Source organism: Gossypium hirsutum, chromosome A09 (assembly GCF_007990345.1).
Source record: "Gossypium hirsutum isolate 1008001.06 chromosome A09, Gossypium_hirsutum_v2.1, whole genome shotgun sequence".
In the NCBI taxonomy this organism is placed as follows: domain Eukaryota; kingdom Viridiplantae; phylum Streptophyta; class Magnoliopsida; order Malvales; family Malvaceae; genus Gossypium; species Gossypium hirsutum.
In genome coordinates this window covers 12,407,461-12,419,960 of record NC_053432.1, presented here as the reverse complement: position 1 = coordinate 12,419,960, position 12,500 = coordinate 12,407,461, and positions in this window count along the sequence as shown.

Genomic DNA, 12,500 nt, shown 5'->3' with positions numbered 1-12,500 from the left:
ATAATAATCCTTACCTTGTACTGGCACATCTAGCTCAACCCAACCCATACTCAGATCATAAGGCTTTTGGACAGAATATGCACTAATACATAAGAATATTTCATCGCATACTTTATTATACAAACATACCATTACCAATTAGATCATTCTCACATTTGGAGTTATAATATTAATCACATTTACCTACCTCTTTGATACTGATAATCCACCTCGAAATCACTCCACCGATGAGTAAGTAATACGTACCTGAACATCTTGAATACATAATACTTATTTGATGGTAACTTAATGCAGATACTCAATATCAAAGTCTTACTTGAATCCTAGCATTTAGCCGTCGGGTCTTTAAAGCTCGGATATAGTGCGAGCACGAAGCCTACGGACATTAATCAGGATAATATTCTCGCATAAAGCCTGCGGGGTTTTAACCCGGATATAGTACTGACACAATTGCCCTTCGGGACTTATCACATATATACACTTTCACATTCATCACATTGGCCTTTCGGCCTTATCTCATATATGCATGTTCACATTCATCACATTGGCCATTCGGCCTTATCACACATACACATGTTCACATTCATCACATTGGCCATTCGGCCTTATCACACATACACATGTTCACATTCATCACATTGGCCATTCGGCCTTATCACACATACACATGTTCACATTCATCACATTGGCCACTCGGCCTTATCTCATATATGCATGTTCACATTCATCACATTGGCCATTCGGCCTTATCACACATACACATGTTCACATTCATCACATTGGCCATTCGGCCTTATCATATATATATACACTTTCACATTCATCACATTGGCCACTCGGCCTTATCACATATATACACTTTCACATTCATCACTTCGGCCATTAGGCCTTATCACATATATACACTTTCACATTCATCACATCGGCCATTAGGCCTTATCACATATATACTCTTTCACATTTATTCAAATATACTTCACATACCACATATACTATCATGTACAGACTTGGTCTTGGCCGAATCTACATCCATCACTTTCCAATGAATAATTCAATTTTACGCCATACTATCATTTCATATTCGAATACTCATAAGCTTACAATATCACAATTTAGAATTCAATTATGGGTTTAATCAATAGCTTATGAGCAACTAAAACAAGTTTTATCCATGTTTACAACAAAATCACATATTCACTACGAGCTGTTTTCCTGAGCAATGGTCACTAAATTATTCATAACCGGAGCTACAAAACTCCAAATCACTTGCCGTTAATTTTTCCAAAATATAGACTCATATATCTTCCATCCATAAAATTTCCAGAATTTTATGTTTGGCCAATCAATACCAGATTTTTCTTAAAGTTTCCCCTGTTTCACTGTTTGACTAATCTGACCACTCTTCACTACGAATCAAATTTCTCATTTTACAGAATTCAAAATGTGTTGTATTTGATTTAATTTGAAACTAGACTCATTAAGGAGTCTAAGCATATAAATTTTATCTTATAACCATTTTTGTACAATTTATAATGATTTTCTAAAAACAGAACAGGGGATTTCGGAGTCATTCTGACACCGTCTCACACAACTTTAAATATCTCTTTATAGGAAATTTCTTTGCTCACAAGGCCTCTTTTATAAGAAACTAGACTAATTAAGCCTTGATTACATATTTTATTCAGCCTATAATTCCACACCAACAATTTATAGTGATTTTCTAAAATCACGTTCCTGCTGCTGTCCAAAGCAAATTATTACAATTTGCTCTTAAATTTCCAAGTCCAAACACATATGAACTTACCATTTGAGTTTCAGACATATCATGGCCACATCATATCTTATTAAATCAACTCATTATGTCCTATCATGATTGAATTTACTCAACGTTTAATCACTTAAAACTTACCTCGGATGTTGTCGAACGATTTCGGCGGCTATTCAACCACTTTTTCCTTCCCTTTATCGGATTTAGTTCCCCTTTGCTCTTGAGCTTAATTCAAACAAATTTAACTCATTAAAGTCTCATTTTGCTAGCTTATGGCCGAATATGACAAGGAGTTTGATAGGTCATATGGCCACCTTTTAGCATGGAAATGATATCAACACCAATCCACCTTGGCCGAATATCATCTCCATGACATAGTAAAGATTTGAACCATGGGCTATTTAGAACTCAAGCTAACTACTAAAACATGCATGCATCTCATGGAACATCATCAAACATACCTTAGTCTATCAAACCACCATAGCCGATTTCCTCAAAGCTCTTTTTCCTTCTTTTTCTTTCTCCTATTCGGCCAAGAACAACATGAGAGCTTTTCTCTTTTTTTTTCTTTTTGGTCATGCATGAGAATGATGAACACATTTTTTCTCTTTGTTTTCTTCCTTCAATTTCTTATTAGTTTATTGCCCATGCTTTTTATTTTATTCTTCCATTAACACAACATGTTTCATGACATGTTTTGCCCATGCTTCTTATTTTATTTTTCCATTAACACAACATGTTTCATGACATGTTTTGCCCATCATCCCTTGTCATGGCCGGCCACTAGTACTTAAATGGGGGGAAATTGACATGCAAGTCCACCCCTTTGATTACATGCACTATTAGGCCACTTGCATTTGCCTAGCACATTTCTAAATTTTCTCACATAAGTCCTATCAACTAAATTCACATGCAATTAACTAAATCGAAGCTTAAAACTTTCACACATTTATATTCACATATTTTAGGCAATAATTATCACATTCAAATAATTTGGTGACTCGGTCTAGCGGTCCCGAGACCGCTTTCCGACTAGGGTCACTTTAGGGGTGTCACAACTCTTCCCCCCTTTAGGGATTTTCGTCCCCGAAAATTTCTACCGATGCATAGTTTAGGATAACGTCCTCTTATTGAATTATATTCATATAAACATTAGCTCATCGATGGCAATTGTAATTCATTATTGATTTCTCATCGATCTATAAAATCATTTTCTTATCTTAAAACAAATACATAAACATTTCTACAAGTATGCACATATATCTCATTTTCTTGATTTCATAAGCAATAATCACTTAATTTAATTCACAAATGCATTTCAAACACATATTAAGCCCATATTAACATGTATAATTCACATCATCAACCCACATATTTGTAACCACATTTTTTATTCATGTATAAGCTGTAACCTAACCGAAAGTACACATATACTCAAACATCCCAATAAATATCCTTTATAACTTTATCACATCTCAATATTCAACTTAACTCATTTCCAAAAGAAAATCAACTTCCACATACCTGAACATTGAATTCATTTAGCACATTTAATACTGTTAACGATACCCGTTGAATCATTTGAAATCATTACGGATACTCATTAAGCACATATAGCTCTTACAATGCCATATCCTAGATATGGTCTTACATATGCTCACATATCGAGCCGATGCCATGTCCCAGACATGGTCTTACACACTATCTCAAATCAATGACTTCGTCCCAGACGAGGTCTTACATGAATTCCACTTCACACACTTAGTGCCCACTGACCGATCTCGCACTCATAGTGCTCGATTAAAGGAATTCGCACACACACAGTGCCTCTAATCATTCACACACATAGTGCTCTTATTCATTCGTTATTACACATTGAAATGACTTAACCAAGTCTATAAACATCATGTATGTACACTTTTAAACATATCATCTCATTTAAATTTGAATTCGTATAGTAATGAATACTTAAACTTTGCTCAAATTACCGGCACGAAGCCTACTAGGCACGAAGGCCCGAATACACGTCACCAGCATGATTGCTCTTCGGGACCTAGCCCGGATATAACACCAGCACGAATGCTCTTCGGGGTTTAGCACGGATATATCACTAGCACGAATGCTCTTCGGAACTTAGCCCGGATACATCACTAGCATAAATGCTCTTCGGAACTTAGCCCGGATACATCACTAGCTTGAATGCTCTTCGGGACTTAACCCGGATACATCACTAGCACGAATGCTCTTCGGAACTTAGCCCGGATACATCACTAGCATGAATGCTCTTCGGGACTTAACCCGGATACATCACTAGCATGAATGCTCTTCGGAACTTAGTCCGGATATGGTCACTTAGCACAAAGCCTTCGGGACTTAGCCCGGACATCATTCGAATAACCATGCACATTTAACAATAAATCATGACACATTCGTATTTCAATTTCATTAGCAAAACTCAAACACAAGACACTTATCACTCTTGCAATTTCGGCTCAATAGCCACACACAAAGAGCATGATTTTGATTTGCTTAAAACATGATCTAATCAAATCATAATTTAAGCTCTATTACTCAAGAACTTACTTATGTTATACCCTTCTCAATATTGACACATCATAAGCATGTCTCAGTCCTCTCAATACCATCTGCTACAGCTCAGTCGGGATCGGGATCCATTACTATAAATAAACACATTTGCAAACGTCAGAAATCACCACACTATCAAATAATCACATAAAATGGCATGTATAGCTAGACCCAACGCATTACGGTAGTCCTAGAATCGACTAAACCGTAGCTCTGATACCAATAAAATTGTAACACCCCGTACCCGAGTCCGTCGCCGGAGTCGGACATGAGGGGTTTCCAGACTTAAATCACTTCTTTGCACAATCCATTTTAAAATTTTCCAGGCAAGCTGGCTAACTGCGTCACTGTCACCTTAAAAATCATATCTTGAGTTTCACAACTCAAAAACCAGCTTCGTGATTTTTCCCTGAAACTAGACTCATATATGCATCTAAAAATTTTTTTCTAGAATTTTTGGTTGGGCCAATTAGTACAGTTTATTAGTCAAATTCTCCCATGTTACAGGGATCGACTACACTGACCTTTGCGCATTACGACTTGGTTATATCCCTGTACAGGGCTTCAATACTGATGTCGTTTGTTTCTATAGAAACTAGACTCAAAAAAGAATCTATTCATATATGGCATGACTTCTAATTATCTTTGGTTAATTTATAATGAATTTCCAAAGTCGGAACAGGGAATCCAGAAACTGTTCCGGCCCTGTCTCACGAAAATTTAGCATCTCATAACATACTGTTCATATGAACGTTTCGTTACTTTCCTATGAAAATAGATTCATCAAGGTTTGTTTGCATAATTTATTCACTATTTAATTCTATTCCTACTATTTTTAGTGATTTTCCAAATCTACATCACTGCTGCTGTCAGCATCTGCCTTTAAGGTAGACTTTACCTATTTCATAGTTTCCATGATTCAACTAGCCCTTTTAGCATAAATAGCACAAATTATGATAATGATTAACCATTCCCATGGCCAATCCTTGTTAAGCATATCCACACCTCTCAATAACCATATCCATACCAAATGATTATAACATTATGCTCAAACATATATAAGCCATTTTCGCATGGCTATCCAAAATTATACAAAACCTAAGGGTACATGACCAACAACAAAAGGGTAGTCCTATACATGCCATTTTCAGAGTTCAACTAAAAGTGTGCCAAAAGGGTTTTGATAGTGTGGGCGACTTCGACTTCAATAATCCTGAGTCCGATAGCTGACGAACCAAAATCTATAAAACAGAGATTCAAAGAACGGAGTAAGCATTTAATGCTTAGTAAGTTTTAAGCAAAACAAAGTGTTCTCAATCACTATCATTGGTCATTCATTTCAACTGTTCGATGAAGTTAATCTAGAGCTTCATCTCGATCTATAATATCATTAAACGCAACACTTGGCTGCCACATATATACTTTCGAATAATAATGACCTAGACGGTCAAATATTTCCAAAGCACATTCTTCATCGATTTTCAACTTTCAATAATCCTTTCCACTTGTTCATAATCACATCCATACTTTTAAGTATTTCAACATGACAAGTACTAAATTACCATATGCACATAAAGAACCAACATATTCCTTATCACATATATGTAAGCTTACAAATCATAATCCTTACCTTGTACTGGCACATCTAGCTCAACCCAACCCATACTCAGATCATAAGGCTTTTGGGCAGAATATGCACTAATACATAAGAATATTTCATCGCATACTTTATTATACAAACATACCATTACCAATTAGATCATTCTCACATTTGGAGTTATAATATTAATCACATTTACCTACCTCTTTGATACTGATAATCCACCTCGAAATCACTCCACCGATGAGTAAGTAATACGTACCTGAACATCTTGAATACATAATACTTATTTGATGGTAACTTAATGCAGATACTCAATATCAAAGTCTTACTTGAATCCTAGCATTTAGCCGTCGGGTCTTTAAAGCTCGGATATAGTGCGAGCACGAAGCCTACGGACATTAATCAGGATAATATTCTCGCATAAAGCCTGCGGGGTTTTAACCCGGATATAGTACTGACACAATTGCCCTTCGGGACTTATCACATTTATACACTTCCACATCCATCACATTGGCCATTCGGCCTTATCACATATGTACACTTTCACATTCATCACATTGGCCTTTCGGCCTTATCACACATACACATATTCACATTCATCACATTGGCCATTCGGCCTTATCACACATACACATGTTCACATTCATCACATTGGCCATTCGGCCTTATCACACATACACATGTTCACATTCATCACATTGGCCATTCGGCCTTATCTCATATATGCATGTTCACATTCATCACATTGGCCATTCGGCCTTATCACACATACACATGTTCACATTCATCACATTGGCCATTCGGCCTTATCACATATATATACACTTTCACATTCATCACATTGGCCACTCGGCCTTATCACATATATACACTTTCACATTCATCACATCGGCCATTAGGCCTTATCACATATATATACACTTTCACATTCATCACATCGGCCATTAGGCCTTATCACATATATACACTTTCACATTCATCACATCGGCCATTAGGCCTTATCACATATATACTCTTTCACATTTATTCAAATATACTTCACATACCACATATACTATCATGTACAGACTTGGTCTTGGCCGAATCTACATCCATCACTTTCCAATGAATAATTCAATTTTATGCCATACTATCATTTCATATTCGAATACTCATAAGCTTACAATATCACGATTTAGAATTCAAGTATGGGTATAATCAATAGCTTATGAGCAACTAAAACAAGTTTTATCCATGTTTACAACAAAATCACATATTCACTACGAGCTGTTTTCCTGAGCAATGGTCACTAAATTATTCATAACCGGAGCTACAAAACTCCAAATCACTTGCCGTTAATTTTTCCTGAATATAGACTCATATATCTTCCATCCATAAAATTTCCAGAATTTTATGTTTGGCCAATCAATACCAGATTTTTCTTAAATTTTCCCCTGTTTCACTGTTTGACTAATCTGACCACTCTTCACTACGAATCAAATTTCTCATTTTACAGAATTCAAAATGTGTTGTATTTGATTTAATTTGAAACTAGACTCATTAAGGAGTCTAAGCATATAAATTTTATCTTATAACCATTTTTGTACAATTTATAATGATTTTCTAAAAACAGAACAGGGGATTTCGGAGTCATTCTGACACCGTCTCACACAACTTTAAATATCTCTTTATAGGAAATTTCTTTGCTCACAAGGCCTCTTTTATAAGAAACTAGACTAATTAAGCCTTGATTACATATTTTATTCAGCCTATAATTCCACACCAACAATTTATAGTGATTTTCTAAAATCACGTTCCTGCTGCTGTCCAAAGCAAATTATTACAATTTGCTCTTAAATTTCCAAGTCCAAACACATATGAACTTACCATTTGAGTTTCAGACATATCATGGTCACATCATATCTTATTAAATCAACTCATTATGTCCTATCATGATTGAATTTACTCAACGTTTAATCACTTAAAACTTACCTCGGATGTTGTCGAACGATTTCGGCGGCTATTCAACCACTTTTTCCTTCCCTTTATCGGATTTAGTTCCCCTTTGCTCTTGAGCTTAATTCAAACAAATTTAACTCATTAAAGTCTCATTTTGCTAGCTTATGGCCGAATATGACAAGGAGTTTGATAGGTCATATGGCCACCTTTTAGCATGGAAATGATATCAACACCAATCCACCTTGGCCGAATATCATCTCCATGACATAGTAAAGATTTGAACCATGGGCTATTTAGAACTCAAGCTAAGTACTAAAACATGCATGCATCTCATGGAACATCATCAAACATACCTTAGTCTATCAAACCACCATAGCCGATTTCCTCAAAGCTCTTTTTCCTTCTTTTTCTTTCTCCTATTCGGCCAAGAACAACATGAGAGCTTTTCTCTTCTTTTTTTTTTGGTCATGCATGAGAATGATGAGCACATTTTTTTCTCTTTGTTTTCTTCCTTCAATTTCTTATTAGTTTATTGCCCATGCTTCTTATTTTATTCTTCCATTAACACAACATGTTTCATGACATGTTTTGCCCATGCTTCTTATTTTATTTTTCCATTAACACAACATGTTTCATGACATGTTTTGCCCATCATCCCTTGTCATGGCCGGCCACTAGTACTTAAATGGGGGGAAATTGACATGCAAGTCCACCCCTTTGATTACATGCACTATTAGGCCACTTGCATTTGCCTAGCACATTTCTAAATTTTCTCACATAAGTCCTATCAACTAAATTCACATGCAATTAACTAAATCGAAGCTTAAAACTTTCACACATTTATATTCACATATTTTAGGCAATAATTATCACATTCAAATAATTTGGTGACTCGGTCTAGCGGTCCCGAGACCGCTTTCAGACTAGGGTCACTTTAGGGGTGTCACATTCTCCCCTACTTGTTCTAGCGAACGGAACTGGGCTAACTTGGAATTGCCACAATGCCTCGGTAGGTTCTCAACTCGCTTTGCTATCAGATAGTCCTTTCCATCGTACCAAGTATTCATGTCGTGGCCAATGATACCTTCTTCTCACCACACGATCTGCCTCAATGTTTCCAACTTCTCAGTCATAAGAGACCTTTACCCCCATTGTTGCTCATTCCGACTTGCCTCGATTTGGATCCTTTTGATCCCCATGGTATGGCTTGAGCATACTTACATGGAACACTGGGTGAAGCTTCAGCTTTGCTGGCAACTCAAGTTTGTAGGCTACCTTGCCTACCCTCTTCAAGACTTTAAACGGCCCCTCATACTTTCGCACAAGCCCCTTGTGCAAACCCGTATATCACAACATCAAGTGTAGTTTGGCAAGGACTGAGCCCCCACCTGAAACTGCACATCCCTTCGATTCTGATTGGCCCACTTCTTGTTGCACTTACTTGCTTTGTGTAAACAAGCCCTAGCCAAGTCATTCTTTTCTTGCCAATCCTTCGCAAATCGATACGCAGCAGGATTTGGTCCTATATAACGAGTCGCAATAGCATTGGGTGTGAGTGGTTGTTGGCTCGTCACTATCTCCAACGGACTTTGGTTCGTTTCCCCACTTCACTACAAGTTGTATGAAAATTGGGCCACATCCAGCAACTTGGGCCAATCCCTTTGCGTGGCACTCACATAGTGTCGAAGATATGTCTCCAACAATGCATTCACTCGTTCACTTTACCCATCAGTTTGTGGATGTATGCTTGTGGAGAAGTTCAAGTCCGAGCCCATTGACTTGAACAGCTCTATCCAGAACGGTCCTATAAATCTCTCATCTCGATCACTGATAATAGACAGTGGCACTCCCCAATATTTTACCACGTGTCTAAGAAATAAGCGAGCTGCCTCCTCAGCATGGCACTCCTTGGTAGCAAGAATAAACATCGCATACTTTGAAAACCTGTCTACCACAACAAGAATACTTGCAAATCTGTTAGACTTAGGCAAACTCACAATAAAATCCATGGATACACTCCCCCATGGCCTTTCCGGAATGGGCAAAGGTTGTAGCAAGCCGGCGAGACTCTTTAACTCAACCTTGTCTTATTGGCATACTAGACAAGTCTTCACATATGTCTCCACATCTTTACCCATGTGAGGCCAATAGTATCGATCCTCCAAAAGGGCCAAGTTACGGTGCATTCCCGGATGGCCCGCCCATCGTGAGTCATGGCATTCTTTCATGACTTTTTTGTGCAATTTCCCATAATGAGGCACATAGAGGCGGTGCCCATGGGTGTATAGTAATTCCCCATCAAGCCAAAATCTCCTCGTTTTCCCCTCATTGGCCAGCTCAATCAAGCTTTTGGATGTGGGGTCATAGGACAACCCTTCTCGATTGCGCTCCAATAGGGACCCGTCGGGTTGACTGATGGCCGCAAATTCCATCTTTCGACTAAATGCATCAGCCACCATGTTGGCATTTCCTGGCTTGTATTCCATTGTGAAATCGAACTCCGCTAGAAAAACCTGCCAACGAGCCTATTTGGGAGACAACTTTTTCTGGGTTAGAAAATAACTGTTGGCAACATTATCGGTAAGGACCACGAACCTGGAACCCAGTAAGTAATGCCTCCATGTGCGCAAGCAATGCACCACAGCGGTCATTTCCTTCTCTTGGACCGTATATCTCTACTCTGTCTCATTAAGCTTTCGACTTTCGAAAGCAATGGGATGACCCTCTTGCATTAGTACTCCCCCAATGACATAATCTAACGCATCTGTGCGTACTTCATAAGGCTTCGAGTAATCTGGTAATGCAAGTACGGGCTCACTTGTCATTACTTTCTTTAATTGATTGAAGGCCCTCTCACACTGTGGGTTCCAATCCCATACCTTACCCTTTTTCAACATGTTCGTCAAGGGTGCGGTAATTCTAGAGTAGCCTTCGATAAAGCGACTATAGTAGTTTGCCAACCTAAGGAAAGATCTCAACTCTGTCACCTTGGTTGGAGCCTCCCACTCGGTAATGGCTCGAACCTTGCTTTCGTCCATCCAGATCTTGCCACCTCCCACAATGTGTCCTAGAAATGGCACCTCTCGTTGAGTAAAGGTGCATTTCTCCTCTTTGACGAACAACTCATTTTCCCTCAAAGTTTGGAATACCTCTCTCAAATGTTCCACATGTTCATCGAGTGATTTACTGTACACCACAATATCGTCAAGGTAAACAACCACGAAATGATCAACGAAAGGTTGAAGTACCTTATTCCTCAAGGTGCAGAATGTAGCTGAGGCATTCGTGAGTCCGAATGGCATCACCAAAAACTCATACAAGGTATACCGCGTCACTCAAGCTGTCTTTGGCTCCTCTCCTTCGATTATCCGAACTTGATGGTACCTTGATCTCAAGTCCAACTTGGTAAACCATCTCGCACTACCAAACTGGTCGAACAACTCTGCAATAAGGGGAATAGGGTACCTATTCCTCACAGTGATCTTGTTTAGGGCCCGATAATCAATACACATCCATAATGACCCATCATATTTCTTTTGAAATAGCACCGGTGCACCATACGGAGATTTAGATGGCCAAATGAATCCCAAATCTAAAAGCTCCTTTAACTGTTTCTGTAATTCCTCCAATTCCGGTGGGGACATACGATGTAGGGCCCTAGCTGGCGATACCATGTTGGACACCAATTCGATCCTATGATCCACCTCCCTCTTAGGTGGCAAATTCTTTGGCAACTTTGTAGGAATCACATCTCGAAAGAATTGTAATACTTGGCCTACTTCCTTAGGGATCTCACCCACGGACTTACCGATTTCCTCAATCTTCAAAGTGGCTAAGTAGGAGACTTCATCTCTACGTACTCCCTTAGCAAATTGGATTGTGAATAATGTTTTCCCTTCCAGGCTCCCCTTTCTTGTCAATCTCACCATGCATTGATGGTTCAAATTTGAAATCACCATGAAATTACCGGAAGGACAAATCATCGCATTAACCTAATCAAGAAAACTCAATCCAACTACAAAATCATAGTCATCAAGTGGTATTACCTTGATGGATGCCGTACCGGTCCAATCACCAAATTGGAGTTTTACTCCCTTTGCAACCCTCTTGATTGGAACACTTTCCGAATTCACCTTCTTAATCCGACCCAACAAATTTTCAATCTTGAGGCCAAGTTTTTGCGCAACCCCTTCGGACATGAATAAATCAGACACACCTGTGTCGACAAGTGCATTCAACTTTTTGTCAGCTACCATGATGTCCGCAAATATCAGCCCATGACTCATCTTGTCTTCAACACCCCCTAGTATTGAACCAAGATTGTTATCCTCCACATTGGACTCCGCTTTTGCTTCCACAGCGGAGAGCACAGCCTTCTTTGGACAATCTTTAAGCATGTGTGGTCCATCACAATGGAAGAACCTTATAGGCCCACTCTTCCTTTTGTCCCAAGGCTTCTTATCGTTGTCATTTCTAGGGGGCCTTTCTTTGTCTCCCCCACTATTTCCCTTTGGCTGGGACTTGAGCTTAAAAGACTTAGGCCTGTCTTTCTTCCCACCAAATTCAGCCAACGATTCTGCTACAGACATGGCCTTGGTATGTTCT